At 41.0% G+C, this 23,012-nt stretch overlaps 1 protein-coding gene across 4 annotated transcripts in view; it reads right to left on the bottom strand.

The window, feature by feature from the left end:
- SYT1 (synaptotagmin 1) overlaps positions 1 to 17,590 on the bottom strand; it is a 362,867-nt gene extending 345,277 nt beyond the window's left edge. For 3 of the 4 annotated variants that reach the window (XM_064450045.1, XM_064450067.1, XM_064450053.1), the window contains exon 1: positions 17,274 to 17,589. The gene's annotated coding sequence lies outside the window, so the exon portion shown is untranslated. Of the gene's footprint in view, positions 1 to 17,273 lie in introns of all 4 variants that reach the window. The other variant, XM_064450060.1, reaches the window with a different exon arrangement.
- Between the last annotated feature and the right edge of the window lie 5,422 nt (positions 17,591 to 23,012).

The raw sequence follows: 23,012 nt of genomic DNA, 5'->3' as shown, positions 1-23,012 counted from the left end.
AAGTAGAAACCTACCTGGTCCATTTCTTAGACCAGTGTGCATGAAGAAGTTCCAAGTTACAATTAGACAAAGCAAAGTAAAGCATACACTAAGGTTTGGAAGATTGATCAGAGCAGAAGAACAGCAGAATGGTCATACTACCACTAGTACTGATTAAAACTGATCATTTTGAACTTTTCCTTATTCAATATGCAAAGCCGTCTTTAGATCATACTTTAGATACTATACCCAAAGTCCAAGAGGTACAAAAGAGTGTGCAATATTCTCATCATAAAAACCCAGAATCAAAACATAAATGTAAGTTAGGAAAAAATAACTTATTGCCTTCATTTCTCTACCCTCTTATACTTTCAGTACAACTCTCCACAAAGCCTTTTATCATTAAAATTACTCTCAAGTAACTCGTCTTGCTGGACAGAAGTTGATACCATCTACTTGTTTTCACAGGCAGAACATTAGAAGAATGTTTACCTAAATAAACACTTTTAAAATTCCATTTAACTTTTCCTCCCTAAAATGGTGGGAATTAATTAATCTTTTTGATGCAGACATCGCATCCTCCTAGACCAATGGTAACTGCTTTGGCTCCTACTGTAGGCAACAGTGAAAGAGCTCCAGCATTAAAGGATGATTCCTCAACCTAAAATGGTTATCTAAAATGGGGACAATGAAGTATCCCCTCTTCTCTTTTTACGATAGGAAGTCTCTCTTAACATCTTGGACTACACAGCTACCTTTACAATGGTTAAGTCATGTGACATTGAGAACATACCAAGATTAATAGTAATACTTTCATATGCATCTACTCAGTGGTTAGTGAGAAGACAAAGGGCTTCATGTCAACTTGAAAGAATTCCTAAAAGCCACTGTACTGATCTAGCAAAGTGTGGTTTACCCAGCACAGCTACGCTTATCTCAAAGATGGGAAACATCTGACCAGTACTGAGAACATCCTGGATGGGGAAGACAGGCCTATAACATAGGATTAGGCTTTCATCAGGCAACTTCCTCTATAGCCCTGTCATGTGCTCAAAGTGCCTCTACCTCAAAGTTTCCCTAACAAATGAATAAACTTGCCTTTGGGTCAAGTGTTAACAAAGTCTGATTTTAGCAGACTGCATGCCTAACACATGCTGAAAACAAGGTACTTCCAAATGTGCTTCAAGCTGGGCACTGCTGATAGAACTGCTCAGTTACAAATGCTGACCTGCATAAACAATAATAATAATTTAGCTAGTCGGTTTTGCCATTCACCCCCAAAAATTGGGGAGATCTGTCGGATACTACCTCCCATATATGCTTAAGATGGACAAGACTGTTAAGCATTTATGATCTTGACACTGTTAAATTCTTATTATATTAGGCTTTTCAGCATGTATTGTAGCAAGTGTCAAGCTGTTTGTCAGAGTAGCATCTGTCTTGGATAATTCTTCCTCTGGCAAAAAGAGCTCTTCAACGACAAAATAATCGTAGTAGCACATTGACCACATCTTGAGTTTGGGCATATGTCCCAAGCAGATCTATTTCAAAAGCAACGAAGCACAACCTAAAATTGAATGGAATAATATGTCACTATCTTCTACCATGGAAGGGAACTCCTGGGCAGTTTTCTTCTGTTCTTTGTAGGAACGTAACCTTTGAACTCCTTACTTGGAACATGATTATTGCTATTGTCAGCACAATTGATTTTTTTTCTTCCAAAAATTTAATCTACTGAAAACTGAAACATTAATGAAAAGTTTCCATGTAAAAATTAGAGATACTATTTTGTCAGGTTTCTTCTATATTTCTCCAAGTTTCTCATGCAGCTTGAACCTGTCCCCCCAACCCTACCAATTGCCTATTTCTATGAACTTTACAATGAAATCAGCTCAGAAAGTCAAAATATGAAAGAAGGGAGAAAAAACCCACCACTATCTTAACATTCTTAAAGTATGAACTACTTACACTTTTAGGACACCTCTTTCTTCAGTTGTCAACAGAAAGTATTAAGACATTCTGCTCCACAATAAGGATGGTAATCCTAAGGCCAAATTATTGCACAATTGGAATTTTTAAGTGTTAATGAACTCTAGTTTGTACAATGCTGTTCATCACAAGTACGGACAAGAGCAATTTAAAGGGTTATTTCTTTTTTATAACATGCAGAATTAAAAATGACATCTCATTTTGAGAAAGACTGATATGTCTGAAGTGTTCAATGTCACCAAGTGATTTGAGTAATGACTGGTATTCTGCCGTTGAACAGAAACTAAAGTTACTTAAACAACAAAAATTTATTGCCAAATGCTTTATTCTGTAGTATTCAGTATTAAGGGGTCTGAAAATATTCAGCATTCTCTGAAGTGTTTAGCTCACATGACCCATGTGGAAAACGTTATCATTGGACTTCTGCTTCCTTGTGCAGCTATCCGATGTGATAGCCATCTGAACTTACACACTTACAGTTATTTTTAAACACCACTATAATACAACAGAGGTAAAAAACTTTGATTTCCAAGTGAAAGTTGCTAAACAAACTTCAGAAAATTTAAACCACAGAGAAGTCTTGGGACACAAATCTTGCTGCAATAATGACCAGGTAACTAAGGTTTCAGCAGGCCACACATCTGTTGATAAACCATAATGAAAAGTGCTAAGGTTCAATAACACTGCTTAGACTGAAGCAGCAAGTGTCTCTAACCATAAGAAGAGTTTAAAAGTTATGGGAAAAACAAGACAGAAAATTATTCCCTTTTCATAGCTATTTGAAATACTTCACAGAATTTTCTTAATCTCTCTGGTATGCCTTCTCAAGCAGATATATTACTAGTGTGTTGTCTGAAGAGATTCTCAGCTCTTAAAATAATATGGTATGATGAAAGGTTTCCCAAGATCTCCTCCCAGTTTTCCAGTCTTCTGTTGGTTTTGTGCATTTTTTTTTTTAAAAAAAGCACTATTTCACCTGTACAGGTTACTTTACCTTCAGAGGAATTTCCAGATGCTCAGAAACTCATCTGCACAGAGCACTGCACAGGATGACTGCCTCACCATAGGGACTTCTGGAAAGTGTGATGGTGCTTGGTGGGGAAGAACAGGACAGGAGCACTCAGAAATCCAGACTTTACTCACTGAAGAATAGTTGATTAACCCACTGAACCAGTGATATACATAAAGCAATTAGGTATTACCCAATTGATCCTGTCTACTGTATTCATGATGGTTATTTTTTTATTATATACACAACACCTCTTTAGCCTTTCCAGTATGTTAAGTGCTATCTGCCTTCTAACCAGAGCTTATTGCAGATACCTGTGTTTAATTATATGTCCCATCCTTCTCCCCTCAGTTTCTAAAAATATGAGAGAGAAAGGAACATGTAAGGGAAGAAAAGCACGGGGAAAATGTCTAGTCAACTCAAATCCTAACATAGTCATAGGTAAAATGAATCCAAGAATCATATTTGGGTGTTCCAAAGAAAGTGCAAATGTTGTTTAAGGTCTCTGCAAGAGTGATGTTGTACTCTTAAATGCATGGTGCTGACTTTGTATTTTCACGTACCATCTCTCCTCTGGTGAGGACTTTTGACAAAAGTAGGAAAAAACTAAATCATATTTACATATTTCACCTGACACACCTGATGTTACACTAAGAACTCTGCTATAGCAGAGTGGAAAAAAGAAATCGTTTACTGAAACCAACCCCTGGAACAAAAAAGTTCAAATTGTTTTGCTACCATGGACACATTTAGAAACACTGATAAATTCAGTTTCGTTAGGAAGGTGATAGGTGGCTGCAGTTTTGCATTTCAGTTTCTGAACCTTAAAATCTCTTCCTCCCACAAATTGATGACTTTTCTAAGCCTTCATATCTGGAAATGAAATCACCAGAGTAATTGCTACATGATGGGCCACTGAACTGCTCTGAACGGGCCAATGTGCCCAGCACCTTGGGCTGTGTTTGATGAGAGGCCTACAGCTGAACAGATTGGGCTGTGCATGTCCCTGTCCTCATGTGCACGGGAGCCATCTGGAAACAAACAGCTCAATCATGAATGGGTAAAGATAACAGAAAATTTCAGCTCCCTGATCAAAAATGTAGGAGATGCTCACTTATCTCCTTATTACTCCTGTTTTTAGCCTCACCAAAGATAGAGGAGATAAAAAGGATACTTGCAGGCTTTTCTTTAACAACTAGATTAAGAGCATCACCATTGGAAAACAGAGTCATGAGAAGCAAGGTCTAGTACATCATTCATCTGCTGTTGATGCTCTAGTCAGAGGCATACAGACCCAGCAGACATGCAGCCTAGCAAGTTTCACTGAAGACTGCTGTCAGGTCAGCTAGACCCTTCAAGTGGTTGCTTAAATACAACTAAATTTAAGGCCATCGCATCCATTCTTTCAGAGTAATAGTCAAGAGAAATAGTGGTTGGAGGAGGGAGACCAGAAGTTAAACAAATTCCGTACATCATCTGGGATCACATTTTAACCACCTCCCAGAACAGATGGCCATGAATAAGCCACATTAACAAGGTGCTATTTAGCTTGCCCAACTTTACAGCAACTCCAAGTCAGCCTGTGCCCCAGCAAGCGCCTGGGCCCTGGCTCTACTAACAACCGCTATTGAGAGCCAACCTGAGCTGCTCTGAAGTTCCTGAGTCCACCCTTAATGAGCCTAATTAATTTACTTTCAAGGTAGCCTGACTCCAGATTGCACTGTATTTTCCAAATGTTTCCCACAAAGCCAGAGGGAAGAGATGCACACTCCCTTTAAGCCTTGCTGTGATGCCAGAGCATCCCTCCAGCTCAAGTGCTGCTCAGCATCTCTCCTGGACAAGGGGAAAGACCCAGTGCCCAAACACCAAACAGGAAAATACCACAGAGCAAAATATTCTGATGGATGATTGAACCAGGATTTTATTATTAAAGCCAGTCCTCAGGTGAAGAATTATAACTGCTAAAAGCTTTTTTTAAAATACCTTTTTTAACATGAAGTGATATAAAAACAGAGATCACTGCCCTCATTAAAAGGTGCTTTTATTTCCATATTCACTCCCTCAGTTTTCTAACATAACTATTCCTCTGCTACTGACAACTTCTGCATTATTTATACAACGGCCAAATTATAACTGGCCTCTTTCACATGGGTGAATATCAACATATGGGGGGGAAGTAGGGCAGCAAGAAAATGCAGATAAGTGACAATTTCCATATTCATAGAGAAAACAGTTGTACTCTGACAGCATGACAGATTTTAGATGCACTGTTCTGCATTTATATATAGTTGATGTCTAGCTTATAAAGGTTCATTTCGCTATAAAAACATGTTTAGCTGCTAACTCAGAGGAAGATAGAAAGGAATGAGAAATTCTCATGACCAAAGATGTCAACAAGACAACCATTTTGCTGTGATATAATTTTTCAGAGTACCAGATTTTCCTTTCTAGACCATTCTAATTTAACTTCACTCTAGACCTAACTTGAAAATACAATTCCTACTATATACAGCACTCTGAAACCAACAGCCAATTCCCAATTTTTAGAGTAAGAAATTGCATAAGCTTGAAATATACATCCTATATTATTTTCTACATTACCAGCTTCTGTTTCATCTTAATACAGAATTTTTCCCCTGCTGCTTTTTTTCCACACACCTTCATTTAAAAAAAAATTTACACCCTGAAGCTTTAACATCACAGTGTATTCCCACATAAAGAGATATACCATGAATTTAAGGGGGTCACATGTTACTGGCATCATCTAAAGCAGATTTCTACGTCCAAATTACACAAAGCTTTTTAAACAGATTCGGCACTACAGCTCAGAAAACAATTTCACCTCAGTCACAAACCACACCAAAACTATAGCCTTACATTAAGGTGGAAGCTGGGGGGTGGGTGTGTGCAGGGAAGTGAGAAAGGAAGAACTAAGCTAACCCCAAAAAGCACCATGCCCAATCAGACGCAAAACTTACTACAGTTCAGAGGGGAAAAACACACACTCTAGCAACGCCTGAGCTACCGCTCTTCTCCAAGAGCTTTGCCAACCAGGAGAGGCAATACAAGCCTTCCCATACTTCGCCAGTGCCATTCTTCTCTTCATTGAAAAGATGGTATTGTGATTAGCAGTATTAATCCACATTCAGAATACCTGGGTTCAGTTTTCAGCCTTGCAACAGGCTCCCCAGTAAGGCCTTAGGCACATCACTTAGGATTCAACTGTCCCATGTCAGGTGTCTAAAAATTAGCTGATACGTCTCATTTAGTGATCCCAGACTTTTTATATTCATTGGAAAGGAACAGATACCTCCAGAGAGCAGTCCATCTCACACCAAGACAGATGCTTAAGGTAGGTCAAATGAATCACCTTCTGAGGGTATTTAAAGTTAAATGAGATGAATCCCATCCTTAATCTCCCTCTGCCATTGATCCCCATCTGTCATATGGGATTTATGTTTCACCACATCAATAGGACACTACTTTGATTGGCTCCTGTGTAACATAAACGACCAGCTGATATGTACAGACTTGTACACATACTTCACAGAAACTAATGCTAAAATCTTTAGCTGAAATCTTCAGGTCTACCTTCAGGACAGCCTATCTGGGCAGTTATGGTTTTGGCTTTTGATTTGTTTCACCCATTTATACTATGATGTATCAGGGTAGGACTAGATGTTCTCCTGTATCAACTTCTCACTGAAAGGAGGAGCAGAAATCTCCAATAATTACACTAACCTCCAAACAGATAAACTGGCTCCCGTATTGGGGAAGCTGATGTAGCAGAACTTTGCTAATTCTTTTATCATAGAAACCTTTAGAAATTGCATTCTGGCATGAAGTAGCTACTCTCTTAAGTATTACTGGAGCTGGAACTGGTTTATCTCCTTTATGCCAGAAAAATTCCCTCCTGGCCACATAAGGCTAAAATCCAGCCCCTTTGTACCATCCCACCTGCAAATAATTCAAATCCCTGTTGTGAGCATGGCATTATGTGTAAAATAGCTTTCTTCCATAGCAAGCCAAATAGTTCACCCAGTTTTCAACTGAGAAGCAGCAAATCAGATTACTGGGAAACAGGAAACTTTTTTCTATTTAAAACTGTTCAGTTTTACACGGATGAAGGTAAAGAGTCTGTAATGAGTAGCTCAGCATAGTTTCTAATTAGAGCTCTAAACTTAGTGTCTAAGATCCTTAGTATGAACAGTACAGCCTCAGTGACCAGCAAAATGTTCTTATACCTAGCAGAGTGCCTAACAGACAAGTGTTCACATTTTCAAGTATGAAATTTCCATGATACAATTAAAATCCCTTTGAAGGAGAAGGTTGATATGGCTACAGCAATGAATTGTTTATTGATCTCTGGGGGCCTTAAATAATGGCACTTTTTCAACATTTGGACTAATTATTATTTGTTTTGCAGAACAGTCCACATCCCCAGTCAAAGATCTGGATCCTATTACGTTAGGCACAGTATAAACACATTACAAGATATGTCAGGCCCGTTCTAAAGAGACTGCAGAGCAAACACTGCTTCTCACAAACATGGAGCAGCTCTTGATGAAACAGCTGTCACTGGTTACAACCCACATTTGGAATTCACCATGTTAACAAAGGATGTGGAGAGGTGAGCATCGCCCCTGGATCTTTTCCTTTATTCCATACAAAAGGAAAAAAAGGAGAAACTTGCCCACAATACATTAGTATGTTTGCCAAAAAAAAAATACTGCTTTTTATTTTTCCCATGTGTCCAGGCAAGTAAGCAGCCTACCAAAACAAGACAGGTTTAAAAGCTTAACTAGCTATTCTAAGCAATGGTGGCAATAAATTACTTTTTGTCTTGCCTTCCAATTCATCTATAAGTGCTTTGAAGGAAAAAAAAAATCTGAATTTCTGGGATCTAATTCAGCTCATCTAATAAAATGAAATATGATTTACTGAGAAATATGTTTACAAGAATTCTGGTCTAAGCGAGCCAGAATTGGATGTACAACATTAGGCCAAGTCCAATGGAAAAAGTAATGTGGCCCAAAGCAGTTGCTTTGAAACAGGAAACAAAATTTCAGCATGTGTCCATTGCAGGCTAGCTCTGTGCACCTTATACTAGGAAAAAAACCATGTGTTTACTACTGTTGCAACTAAGTATTGTACTTGCTTTGCATCCACATTTGCCAGGATACTGGCTCCTATGGTGAAAATGCTTATTGCACAATAGACTTAGATTAGGCTTAGAGACTAACTTGCTGCGACTAACTAGCTAATGTTGGTTCCTTCTCTGCTATGCAGGGATACATCATACAGGACATCATCTTTATCTCAGCAACAACGGGTACAGAATTTTTGACTGTCACTGAACAACACGCAGCCCCACTACTTACACACTTCGCTACTAGTCCTTTAGTTCCTCCCAGTCCTACTAAAGTTTCACATACATACAGAAAACTCGGATAGTGAATAATAATGGGGCAATAGCTTTAAACTAAAATAAACTTGACTAATCACAATCTATAGATTTGCTGATTGTCTTTCAGGGTGAGAAAGTTTCAGTACATTCCCCCACTTTTTTTTTTTAATCACTACAGAATGAGATCACAGAATCACAGGTTGGAAGGGACCTCAGGGATCATCTAGTCCAACTTTTTAACACTAAGAACAGTTCTGCATTATTTACATACACCTCTCAAACTTCGGACTTAAAAATCTATTCACCACAATTATCTCTAAGCCTGTTGAAGCAGCTCCCTTTAAGTATCTTACCAGTGCTAAGTAGGAAGGTGGAACAAGTATTTTTCACAGTTTAAGGATAAGTGCCTACATTGCCTCATCAGCATAAATCCTAAGCTATTCAAAATCATCAATATATTTATCCCAAAAGGACCCATGAAACAGCCAATCTTTAGCCTAACAGAAGATAAAAAAAAACCTTGAATAATTTGTTCACTGTAACAATCTCAATACATCTTCAACTGGGCTCAGTACTCACTACATCCACCTATGGCCACCTGTCCACCCTCACATTCATCCTTTCAAATTCACACATTCACCTACTTAAAACATCTAAAGCCAACACTGCAAACTGTGCTAAGTTTGTCTCTTTACCTCCTCAGAAGGGACTACTTTTCTTCATCACAAAAAAGGTCACAGAACTGAGTGGGAGAAGGCAGTAACACCACAGACTAAGAGATGCCAGGTGATAATCCCTTCCAGCAAATAATTTAGCTTTATGCTGTGAAATCAGTTAACACCATTGAACTCAAGTTATTTTAAGATAAAAGTAGAAGAGCAGAGTCGTTCTAAAAGTCAATTTTCAACCCAAATTAATTAAATGCTCCCAGTTTCATGTTAATACTAAAAAGAAGTTCAAAAAGCTATAACAAGTTCCATTAAAATTGTGCCAATTATTTTTTGTTTCACCTATGTACTATACATATATTTTGGAATCCTGCTGATGGGTACAGATATCCATGAACTTTCTGGAAAGGCAGAAAAAGGTTTTGGCTTTAGGGATACATTTGAATCCTTCAGTAACAGTGCAGAGAGTCTACTATGCCTGCAGAAGTCTGGTTTATCACCTTTAACGGACATGTGGCCGGTTGTTGCTTTGGAAGCCAATTGACACTACATGGACAAATGTTATCTCAGTATCAGCTCAGACTTTTGAACTGAGCACTATGTATTACTCTAAAATACTGATTTTTATAGTGAGTTTTATGCCTTGCTCACCTAGAAGACAGAACTTCCATTAATATTTATAAAGAATAATTTATGCTAAACAGCTCAATTATTAGCCAGTGTACAATATGTAAATCCAATATTTGCATATAAAATATTAAAGAAGGTCCAAGTCATTATTAAAAGTGGACATATATTTTGAAAATGACAAATGCAAGAAATAACTATAGCATGTGACTTCAGGTGGTTTTGTCCCAGATGATTTTACTTGAAGTTCTCGCTTTTAGAATTTTATCAGCAAGCTAAAGGAGCACTAAATATGATACACATTAATACAGAAAGCAACCTTTCAATCCTATTATGTAGGATTTACAAAAATAAAACAAACATACAAGATAAAAGTAGCGAAGGCCTCATGCAGCTACAGCATATCATGAAGAAGCAACCAACCTCTGTCAAGGTCACATGGATATTTCCTGGTGTTTCTCTGCTCTAACTAGTAGCTGAGTAAGGAAAGAAAGCTTGAATAGAGAACGCTGAATCTGAAAAGCAAGTGCAAGATAACTCCTTGGTTTTAGTATATGAAAAACAACTCTGGTGAAATGAAAACTATGGAAGAGATAAAAAGGCATCTAATGGCAGACTTATCCTGAGGTAATATTAGTATGTCCCAGATATAGTTATCATATGCAACTGCTTAACAAATACATCTTTAATTAAAAACAGTTGGGCTGTTAGAAAAGAGGTAAACTTTAATTTCAGGATCCAGAGAGCCTGCAATTTAACCATCACTACACCTCCATTCAAAAGTGTGTTTGTCTTCCATCTTCGCGTGGACTACTCAAGGACATCTCTGGCAATTCAGTGGGAGGACACTCTCAAAGATAACACTTACTTGCCACCTCAGTAGAGCCTCTCTTAACAAGCACCAGTTGTGTTACCAGTACCACCAATTAACCAACCATGGCTTGACACACAGAAAGAGGTCATGGAAGATTTTCACAAACACAAGTTCATCCTGGTGCAAAGCAGAGTTCTGCCATGGCTCCCTGGCTCAAATGCAAGGCACAATTGCCACTTGCAAGGGCAGCTCCAGAACAGGTTTGGCAGAAGAGAGTCCTTCAGGTAGCCTCTGACTGATGGGCACCTGCTAGGGCCTATTTACACAAGCCCAGGCCAGACTGATAGGACACATGATATTGGTCCTCCCACATTTTAAAGAGTAACAGGCATTCTCTTTTTAAATGGAATTCCTATTGATAAGCACAATTTATGGTTTTAAGACACATCAGAAGAACAAAATAAATGGAAGGAACAGTTATCAATTTCAATGGGCTTTAAATCAGGCCTCAAAGATTAACACCAGTTAGATAAATAAGCAGAAATTGCTTGTCAGTAAGGTGGGACAAAAATAGGATTGTAACACACAAGGGCAGCTTCAGAGGAGTTCGTACAGAACTTCTTCACACTAAAGAATAACATGTCACAACACCTTTTACAAAAAAATATTATTTAATCCAAGAGATTCAATGGCAGTTAATGGCTGCAAGTTCAATGGGTTGGTGATTTTTAAGGCCAGGAGGACAGCCAATTAGATTATATACTCTGTTCTCATGGATTAACAGAAACCAGAAATCCAGCAATTTTTACATCAAATCTGGAACGTGTACCTCATCTAGTTAAAAGGTAAGAAAATACTGATCTAGAGACTTCAAGTAGGAAGGTGTCATCTCCTCAGTAAGCTGGCCCATACACTTGCTACTGTGATAGACAAAAAAAAATGATAAGGTTATTTCCAGTCTGAGTGTAGCTTGCATACCTGACCTCACTGCTGCATGAACTTTTACATACTAGAGCACAATTTAATACCAGTTTTTTCACAGTGTGGGAATGATGGAAGCTCTTGGCATATACAGCTTTCCAAAGAGAATGGTAAGCTTTTAGGAGTCTCATTAAGAAACAGATTTGGCACATCTCAAATGACACGGCTCCAGTGTCCAATTTCTGAACTAATTCTAGTCGCCCAGCATCCTTTTTGAAGTTGGGCACCCTTCCTACTCTCAACACTTCAGTGTTAACAGATGCATATGGCTTCTCTGCTCTTTAAAATAATGACAAATTATGTTCCCAAGATGTAATCCCCAAGTCTTTTCTCAGAGCCACTCTTTGGGGGAAAAATTGCAATTTTTTTTCCTGGAAGTAGGCAAAAGTATTACAGTTCACTTTGTTAAAACACCTATTCAGATGTAGTAGGATGAGAAACCAAATTAAATCAGTCTATAATAGCACTTTTTTCAGCTTTATTTATTAAAATCGGAACAAAAAAAAATCAGAACTGTTCTCATGAATATGGATTTTGTGTTTTATTCCAGATCATTGTTAAAGGTAATGAATAGAGTTGGAATAATGGAGATGGCGATTCCCCATACGCTATCTCTTCTGCAATCTATTAAGTAAAAAAAAATTTAATCTGCTCACACGGACAATGATGCCCTTCTACAGTACTATTTCTTACAATCAGATCACCACCCTAAACTAAATCAAATGTCTTACTGACAAAACACAAGTGACAAAACACAAGTCTTACAGTTTCAAAAAGAAATAGTCTTTTTCTAAAAAAAACCCACCACTTTCAAAACTATTTTCATTGGAATGTATTACCCTATCAATCTTTAGCCGTCAACTATTGCCCAATAGATTGTGTCTTCTATCAAAAGATCATGCCACTAAGCTTTCCTTAAGTTACCACATTTAGCCTTAAAAAAAACCACCACACACTAATTGTAATTGTCACATATTCCTCTAAGAATTCCTCCCAGCTCTAAGATTTGATAATAGAAATCAAATAAAACCTGACAATTATAAAGAAATACTCTCCATAGCTTTGGAAAGAAGTAAAAAAGTTTTAATTAATTAAAACTACATGTTACAAGTGGTCATTAAGTGTTCCAAATAAGGAGAGCTAGGTCTAAAGTGTTACTGTTAGAGATGGGTTCCTGAACCAGATAAAGATTCCTTGACAAATGCTTTATTTCCACAGCACTTTCCACAAAAGCACTCCAATTATTTTTCAACTGCCATATCTACATGGTTGTCCAAGCACATGAAGATGAGGGAGTTTGCAGGCAATCGTATGTCTCAGAGCCAAGCTGAGTAATGGTTAGCAGCCTTCCCAGATTGCAACTGCTACTCTGATTTTGAGCCACATATAGGAAAACAATACCCTTAAGATAAAGGTACAAAACAGAACTTGTAGATAGGTTTATAATCAACTTCATCAAATCATCACTGAGCAGCTTTGAGGCACGTATCCTCATGTATTTGAGGCACTGTACTACCTAGTCATCACAACCATGGCTACGCTATTAAAACTACTACAGTACATTTGGGTACTACAATAAATCCTGCATAACACCTAGGAAACTTGTAGACAGCATCATTAAAGTATCCAAACTGGTTTTATCTGCTTCTGAATAAAATTTTCTTTTCCTGAAATGTTAATATAATTATTCAGAGTTGATGAAAACCAACTAGTTTGGATAATTTCTGGTGACACTTTTTTTAAAATCAAAAACCGTACAAATTGAGAAGAACCATATAACTATTAATAGCTTATTAGATAACTACGCCACACATGAGACATTATAGATTTACTTGCCTTCCGATGCATTTCTCCCAGCATCTTTAGGTCTGGCTAGAAAGAAGTGGCACCCTGAGCTGGCAAACCTCTGAGAATTTAAAAGATGGCAGCATCGCTCCCTCTAGGATGGACAAGGAGGAGTGTTCAGTGCCTGCTGTTCTGGGAAAATACTTCCAGACTAGTAGTGATAAGAGAACTGCCTCATAAGCGTTTACAGTAAACGGAAGCCCCATGGAGTGCTACTCATTAAGTCACAGGTGGAAGGGTTGGGGGGTGGGGGGGGGAAGACCAAACAAACAAAAAACCAAAAAAAAAGAAGAAAAAAACCCCCAGACTACTCTAAAACACTCTGATTAGACATTTGTCAAAAGTAATCCTTACGGAGACATTTTTATTCCAGCTCATGTCTAGCTTTCAGTCATTATATGCCTCTTTTTTATTATTTAAACCAGACAACTTTTTTCCACATGCTGCTTGTACAAATCACTTGGCTAGTCCACGTAGTCCCTGCAGGAGACTGCCTGTAGCCTGCTCCTACCATCTCGCCAGAAGAAATCACAAAAAGCCCTTGTCAGTTGTCCTCCTCCTAATGCATTCTGCTTTGGTATCTGGTATTTCTGTAAAAGATACAACATATAACCAGCATTTCCTAACTCCCCCCCCCCGTCTTACTGGGGTGTATTAGGAAGGAAGCAAGCCTTGTCTAGCAAAGACGACATTTGTACATAACGATCCTGAAAATATTTGTTAACATAATGCTTTGTTTATTCAGTCTGGCAAATGCTTTTATTTTAACCTCAAGTATCTTTAGTAAATGTCAGTGGTAAACACAAATTCATAGTTGGCTAACAAGCCTTCCTTATGTATATTTCTAATTAAGCTTCTTCCTAGATACCAAGTAATGTTTCAAACAAACATTCTATAGAGAATCAAAGTAAATCAAACGATGAAGTATTTCTCTTTGTGAAACTGCACATTTATATGGGCATCACCAGCAGAGGGAAGGAGATCATGGTACCCATGCGTAATAATTCCTCCATGCTTTGCTTCTGGGTATACAGAAATATCTTCTTGCCCCTTTCAATTGTGTTGCAAACTTTGAAGTCTTTTCCACAGCAGGTAATACCAGGTTGCGTGCACTCTTTATTCCGAATGCAATTTCCAGTAAGAATTTATCTGTGTGTTTAAATGTGTATAAGTGTATAAAACCACACACATTCACACATATTTTTAGAATTGTAGTCGGACTGCTGAACGGACAAGAAAAGACTGCGGTATGCTAAAGAAGAGCTTCATTTTCATGTGAGGAAACATAAATTAACTGAGTTTTGTACAGCTGAGTGGCTTAAAAACTTCTGCCAAGACCCCAAGCTGCTCCTTCTTTTTACTTATTACAGCCAACCCTGCCAAAAGACCATAAAAATTGATTTTATGTTTCCGGTCTCTCTACGCTAGCTGGAAAACTATAGATTTATTTTTTTTTTTCCTAGGTTTCTGACAAACAGAACCTTCCCTTATCTCACACCTTCTCAACTACCATGCTAACTGACTCTTAGCATCTTCTGGGCTCTTATATCCGATTTAAGTTATGATTAAGGTAAGAAAGCGTTTCAGATTGTTAAACACTGTTTCGTATCTATGGTTTTAAAGGGCTTCTCACCAATCAGTGTTACCGAGAAGGCTATATCCCACTTGCGCTGCTGTGGCATACGCAATAAATGATTATTTTTCACAATTGTTCTGGGGAAGTGTTAGAACTGCACTGTTAGTCTGTGAGCTCCCTCTTTAAAATCCAGTATCAAGCCTTAAAATGGATTTAGCATCTTTTGCATCAAACATTAATAAGGCTCACTTAGGCACTCTTAATGTGAAGGAAAATTGGGCTTGTATGAAATGGCTACACTGGAACATTTCATGCTTTTGCAAGTGCAGGAGTATGATTATTTCCTACAGTATGTCATTATCTTCTGCCCTGTGGTTCTTTTTTAAATTATCTCTCCTCACTCGAGCTGCCTGCACTATGTTTTTAAGCTATATAGTTTTCAATTTATGAATTGCATGCATGCAAATTTTGAGCAACTATACCACAAGCCAAGTAATAGACCACATTAAAGCACATTCCCCTCGGACACTACTAATAGAACTACAATTCCAAAAAGCTCGTAAGAAGAGAGATATTCGACTCCCAAGCCATAAAATTGTGTCGTTTTTTTTCCAAGATAGACAGGAAAATACTATTCTGGACACACGTGGAATCTCCTTACACTTTTCCTGAGCAGGTTTATTTAAGCATGGCAGGAGATGACATTTCATATGCTCACAAAGCAAATTAGTTTGCTGCCTACTTGTCCTTGTACCCAGAAACTCCCCCTCCCCTTTTCAGGGTCACTCCTAAAACAATTGCTCATCTGTAACTCTAGACATCAACCCACCAGGGAAAGGAATCTCCCCTTAGGTCTACAACTATCACCTTCCATTTCTTAGGATGAAGTAACTCTCTCAGACAAAAAAAAGCAGTTTAAACAGCACGTAACAGATTAACGCACAACACGGATAGCACGCTGCGTAGCCGCTCAGAGGATCAATATCGCCGTCGCTGATTAGCGGTCTAGTTGTGGTCTACAACATGTACGTGTCTAAAATTACTCTACTGACCTCTGTGCAGGAAATATTATTTCAGAGACGGTGAAACATTATTGCGCTACAGCATTTTGCATGGAGTTTACAAGGTACTAAACAGAGAGCTCCTTCTTCTTCACCTACAAATGGCTATTAAATAAGGAAAATAGGACTTGACATCCCCCAGACAATCAAAAGAAACGATTTATTTGGATGCTAACATCTGCTTCGATATTGTGTCCAAGTGCTTTTCTGTGCTCATTTAGGACTCCACTTGGAAAGCTTTTCAGTTACATTTACCTAGAGATTTCTCTCTACCACTTCCCATCTGACAGAAATCACTCAGCTGGGTCTGATGAATAATAGCAAAAGGCAGCTTGTATCAGAGATGATTGAATTACAGATTGTTGAAAGTGCCATAAAGGCTCATTCCAATGACTACATTTAATTTACTTACTATACTGACTAGCAGAAGCTGGTACCCATTTGATATCTTTATTTCAGAAGACTGGAAACAAAAGAAATACTGACATTCATTGCCGCTTTCTTACTACTCTACCTAGTAGAGTTTGATAGGCAAAATTAACTTTTAAACAGAGCGCTGATCCCCTATCTCTACTGTGCGTGCATAGGAACCAGACCATAACGTACCCCAAATCAAAGCAAGGCAAGCGGTATTAAATAAGATGAAGGAAAGAACGTCCGAGGACACAAAATGAAATTGCACGGAAAGAAAATCCATTAGCTTGACAGCCTTTCTAAGTAATGGAGGAAAGGCTCTTTGTAAATTGATCCACAAACGCTTCGATGTTGCCCTGCGGGCAGGAGGCGAGATCAGGGCCGGGGGGGGCTGGTGCCGGGGGAGGCACGACGGCATGCCCCCCGCCAAGTCGGGACAGACCACCGGGGGCACGGCGGCGGCCAGGTGGAACCCGGAGAAGCAAGTTGGCCCGGCAGCGGCCGCGGCGCCGGCTCCGGGCACCGGCGAGAAGGGAACGGAGAGCGGGATGGATAGGGGGATGGAGGGCGGCCGGCCGGCGCCCCGCTCCCGCAGCCGAGGCGAGGGGCGACGGCGGGGGACCGCGGCGGATTTATGGGGAGGGGGAGAGCCACGGGTGCCCCCTTTGTCTGAGCCAGCCCCCCCCCTCAACCCCCCTCCCCACCGGGAGCGCCCCGGGGGCGGGCCCCCGCCCCCGGCAGCCGCGGGCAGAGCCGCCGGGCAGGCGGCGCCGCCAGCCGCCCCCGGAGCATGTGCTCTCCCCCCGCCGGGCCAGCGGGCGCCCCCCCAGCAAACCCCCGCCCGGCGAACCGTCCCCCCGCCCGAGGCGACGCCGCCCGGGCGGCCCCGGAGCGCTGCCTTACCTGGCAACCGGGGCGGGCGCAGCCGGCTCGTCCTTCAGCCGCTCCCCGCGGCGGCGGCACCTCGCGCGCCCGGGCCCCTCCCGCGGCGGGGCTGCGGTGCACGGCGGGGGGGTGCGCGGCGGACCGCCCCCGCGCACGGCAGGCGGGCTGTCCCAGCCCCCGGCACTCGGCAGGGCGGGCGGTGCGCTGGGCGGTAAGTTTCAGCGGCGGCCGGCAGGGCGAGGCAGGGCAGGGCAGGGCAGGGCGAGGCAGGGCGGGGAGGCGGAGGCGGCACCGGGGGCTGCGCGGCGCCGGGAGCGCCGCCACACTGCAGCGTCTCCAGGAATCCCTCCCGCGAGAGGCAGCCCATCACCCCCGGCCCGCCGCCCTCATTGGCTGGGGGGCGGGGAGACGGGTTCCGCCAGCCAATCGTCCGGCGCCCAGCATGGGTGGAGCCGCCGCGCCGGCCTCGCCCATCCCGCGGCCGCGCGGTCCCTGTCCGCCCCGTCGGGCGGGGCCGGGCAGCGGTAGGCGGGGGAAGGGGGGGAGGAGGAGGATGAGCCTGAGGAGGGCATCCCCGCGCATGGCGGACGGGGCTGGCACCGCGGCCCCCGGGGCCGCCGCCGGGCGGCGTGAGGCGCTGTGCCACCGGCACGGCGGCCGTCGGTTGACCCGGGTGGCGCGGGCGCGGCGCGGCGCTGGCCCCGGGGCAGCGAGAAGCGGAGGCGGCGCGGCGATGGTTGTGACCCCCGCCAGGCGCCGCCGCCGCTACCCCCACCCCCGGTACTCGGTACTTTTCGGGAGGCTGCGATGCGCGGCTCCCCCGCTGCGGCGGGCCCGCGGGCAGCCCGCCCGCCCCGGGCAGTCGCGACTGAGGGGTTGAGTCGTGAAATTGGCGTCCGTGGCTTAGGCGTGTTCAGGTAAGGACGCGCGAGGGTTAACTTAATTCCCTTGATCCATCCACTCTGAACTGGAGCTTTGATTAACATTGGTCTGCAAAATGTAACTGTAACAAATTCAATTAAGGGAAGCACATTTCTTCAACTTTTAATTAGATCTACCCTATTTGTCTAATGTTTAATATAACATAAAAAGCTGCTCAGGTTCCAGAGGGAAATGGAAATAGATTTAGATGTAAGTTTAGCTTTTAAAAACACAACGGATTCAAGTTCTTTGTTCCTCAGCATATATTATTTTCGCAGCTATACCCTCAAAGGCACAGGAGGAAAACATAATTTTATCTGCAAAATTGTAAAAATAATAGTTTGGTATTTATCTAAGGGTTTCCCATAACCTTTAATTATTCACAGAGTACGGAACATACAGGTTCTAGCCCAGGCTTGATGCACAGTAGTACAGGGTCCTGCTGAATTACAGTTGTTCTAAGAAAACTTGAGTAAGTAGTAACGCATTCCACATACCTTTGGTTGGTTTCACTTAGTATGTGACAGTGAAAGTTATCTAAATTACATTTTAATATGATAAATAGCAAATGTGGGCAAAAAGAGGAGCCCGTACGCCGTTGTTAGCAAGTAATGAGAAAGTCAGGAAGCTCCCAGGCACGTCTCAGAGGTGACTTACGTGCCTTCAACAGAAGGTCGTCCTGCCATTCCCCACCCATATTTTTTGTGGTGGGATTTGCCTCTGAAAGTCACAGCCCTTTTCCAGTTCAGTTGAAATACACATTTTCTGATCGTGTTAGTGCTGGGTATGTGTTCTTAGGTCTGCTCACAACATGAGGTTTTCCTGTATGGGTACATTGGATCATGAGAGGGATCAGGGAAAAGGAAAGCAAATGCCAGCTCTTGCTGAGCTACGGGAAGGAGGGGCCACCATAATTTAAAGTGCATATGCAGAAGTGGTTACCTGTGCCCAGATTACCCTGTATGATTTAAAGACATGGTTGTTCTCTCTCTCCCAATACAATAGATATCAAGGACTATTTTCTCTAGGATCATTTATCTGGTCAGTTAAAAAATCCACACATTTCAATGCTAATAGTTATGAGGACTTGATGCTGTGTTCCTAACAGCCGCACAGCCAGAAGTCTGTGGGAGTCTGGCGTTCGCGAGGCATGACACATCATACCCTGTCTTAGTATTTGAGCAAAGGCAAGAAACATCGTTTAAGCCCAGTGCCCCTCTGTATAGACAGTAAGGAACAGAAATTCTATCTAGCAGTCACTTTTTGACTGTGGTACTCCATACATGATTATTCTTCTAAATTAAAAAATAATCAGTAAATAAAAGGGCAGGTGTGGTAGGGGTTGGGAGGGTGGTGGGAGAGATTTTTACCTAATCTTTTCTGAGCTTAGTAATTTGCAATGGAGAGATTGCTGCAAAAGTTGCATTCCTTCTAGCATACGTACTTCCTTCAGTTCCTTTCAGACCCAAAAGCTTATTCATACAGAAGGAGGTCCCCAGTCCTGTGAGCAAGTTTTATTCCACTACTGCATCCTCAGGGAAATGGGTAGTTACTGTCCAAGCATGACGTTAATTAAACCAAAGGAAGCTGTGAAACTTGAGGGATGACATACATGTCCTGGATGGACAAGGATGTTCTAGAAGAGCTCAGGAGCCGTTTGATGAATGCTTGGAGTGCTAGTCAAATGCTAGCCACTTAACTCATGAAACACAGATCATCATTGTTATTGTTGTTGTTATTATTATTATTATTATGTCTTCCACAGTTGTGTTCAGGGAGGAAGAAGGTATCCTATCATGAGAAAAAAAGAAGAAACATGAAAATCCACAATAAATTATGTTCTAAACCCAAGACCTAGTTTGTTTTGGTTTTTTTAATGTGCATTCATGCATAAAAGAGAATTTTAAATAGTGTCTACCATTCAGGAGTTCCATCAGGAATCCTACTAAGCAGAAATGAAGAACTAGACTCTGTTATATCCTTTATATGCCTTGTTTTTAATTTAGACTTTGACTGAGCCAGAGATACAGCAGCACCTGGGAAGGATCCAAATAAAAAAGCAAGACCAGAAATGATGCAATGTTTGTCTTTGCGATTTTTATTTTTTCTTCTCTGTATACTGTGACTTCAAGATAAAACCTCAAGATTAGAAAGCAATATGAGCCATAAAAAGATGCGTTTTGAAAGTAAAAGACTCCTGCTCACCCCATAAAAAAGGAGAAAGCCTGGGCTGAAGCCAATGAAACCGAAATATTCTCAGGCCTGTCCTGGCAAGTTTTATGGCATATAAAGAGCAGATACTAGACTAAGAGTCACTGAACTGAAGCAAATTCAGGTGCAACAGCAGTTGTAGCACATTAAAAACAGCAGTCAGGGCTCTGGCTCTGGCCAAGCTGCCGTCGGTTTTCTTTTGTACGTCAGCCTTTTGTGTGGCCAAGTGTCACAACCGTCACAGTTAGATGTACAAGACGGCAAATCAGGAGGGCAAATCAGCAGCAGGTAAATGAGCAAATTATATTGGTGGCATGTTAATTTACTTATCAGGCGGAGTTTAGAACTGTAAACTAACAGGGACTGAACTGTGACTGTCATGATGAAATTATTCACTGACCTTGTGTTGCACAAAATCACAGGTACCTAATGGAAATATTTTTTTTACTTTGTTCTTTATTGTCATGTTATTTTATTCCTATTTTTCCTTTGTTTTGGTCTTTTCTCTCCACAAGTTTTTCATTTCGAGAGTAGTTTCTCTGCCTGAAGGCAAAGGAATTGGCTTTTGCTTAGGGAGATGGGAGAAATGAAGTTCCAATTGCATGAGTTCAAGCACACGTTTCTGAAACTTTTTTAGCAAATGAAATGCCCACTCTCATTTGGTTTTTTCCCAGTTGACTGGAAATCCAAAGGCTGGTATTTACAGCTGAAAATTAAAAACTTGGAATCCCATTTTAGGGCACTATCATCCCACCCTTGATTTCAGTGAAGTTTCCACAGTACATACCGGCTGATGATGATGTATTTAGAAGGCACATTCTTAGTCAGGAAGCCAAGCCTGCATCAGGAGACCGTGAAAGGCATGAAAGCAAAGTGAGAAAGCCAAGTTCCAGAAGTGAGAAATAACCTTCAGTAAAATGAATAAATACTGGCGTAAGTATTCAGCTGTACTCAAATAACAAAAGTGTCATACGTAGTAAGTCTTTAAAGATGATTTTTTTTGAGCAATGTGTGAGACTGTGAGTTGGATAGAAAGAGTGGAGTACAAATGTTGGGGTTTTGTTTCGGTTTTAAGTTTAGCTAGAAATCAAAGGTAAAGCCAAAGAACTTGTTAGTCCACTGATTGATGTGTCATTTGATTTCATTATTTCTGTGTTTGATCTGTAGCCTAAGTTGTTTAGGCAGACCTGGTCTCTTAATCTGCATCTGTATAGAAGCTAATGCAGAGAGCTCCTGCTGTGTGCCTGGGCCTCTTGGACACTGTGGCAGCGTAAATGAAAACAGAAATACTCTTGTACGAGGGAGTGTTCAAGTGTAGTCAAACCAACCTGCACATGTTTTGCACAGATGTCAGCTGTGTAATGCAAGGACAGATCTGAGTCAGTGTCAGTCGGTTCCCCTGTAGATGGTGCCCCTAGTTCAGGGATTCTCTTTTGGGTTGACAGCTCTGCATCCCTATTCTTCCTCTTTTCTTTGAACGTCAGTTTTCTCCAAAGTGGTACTCAGGGTGGTACTCCGGAAAAACAGCGTTTTCAGTGTGAGTAGGATGAACTGGACTGAATTCCTGCTTTTCTTTTCAGGCAGAATCTAGTATATAAAATGGCAAACTACTGAACTGTAGCTTCCAGAGCCCAGATTTTGTTAGATTCCAATCCTACCCTATGGTGGTAAGCATTAATTATAGCTTCCCCAGTGTAAAATTTCTGATCACTGCTGAGCGTATGCATCACATGGATGACTGTGTAATAAAAAGAACAGAAAGAGGGACTTCTAATGTAATTTTGTGGAGCTGACCTTCACAAAGCAGGAGGAAGAGCTGTGTAACTGCAGTCAGCGCTACCTCTGAGGTTGAGAATTAAACAAGGTCTTTTCAAATGAATACGCGTGATTGTCACAATGTACATAAGAGATGCCGTTGTTATTCCATTGTCTCCAATACAGGATAGGGATAACTCCATTTGGAGAGGCTCGAATGAATTGCCTGTCTAAGTGCAAAATATGCTTATATTTACACCAACCTGAGAGTGGAGTGGAGTGAGGGTGAATATATGTATTAGAATATATCACTGAAATGCAGGTAAAACCTTATGGCTTCAGGCTTCCTGAATTTCATGTCTCTGATTTGACCTGTCCACAAAACCTTCAGCATGCAGCAGATGTATGACAAAGATCACCCAAAAAGCCAGCCCAGCCATGAAGCTTGACAAGTGCTACCATGTCTCTATGCAGCATAGGCCAAGAACATCCATGGGAAGAAAAAATGGGATAGATTTACTAGAGTAAGAAATTAGTTAATGTATTTTAAGTTTCAGAAAATCCTTTTAAATATCAGTAACCTGATAAATAAAGTTTCAAGGGAGTTTGTTTTCATTTAGCTCACACAGTCATTTAATTCAGAGGCACAGTGAAATTACCCTGGTATTTATACTTAAAATGCCAAACCATAGAAGTGTCAGGATTTTTTTTTTTTTACAGTAGTCACCATTTCATAATATTTTCTGTCCTTTTTTAAAAATGTATTTATTTCTCTTACAGAAATGCAGTGACTGTAAAATTCTGATAGTTAAACTACTGTTGAGCCTAAAAGCTTGCAAAACACATGGCTAAATGAACTGGAAATTATAT

The sequence above is a fragment of the Phalacrocorax carbo genome, chromosome 1, assembly GCF_963921805.1.
Source record: "Phalacrocorax carbo chromosome 1, bPhaCar2.1, whole genome shotgun sequence".
NCBI classification, from domain to species: domain Eukaryota; kingdom Metazoa; phylum Chordata; class Aves; order Suliformes; family Phalacrocoracidae; genus Phalacrocorax; species Phalacrocorax carbo.
This window is presented reverse-complemented; position numbering and strand designations above follow the sequence as displayed.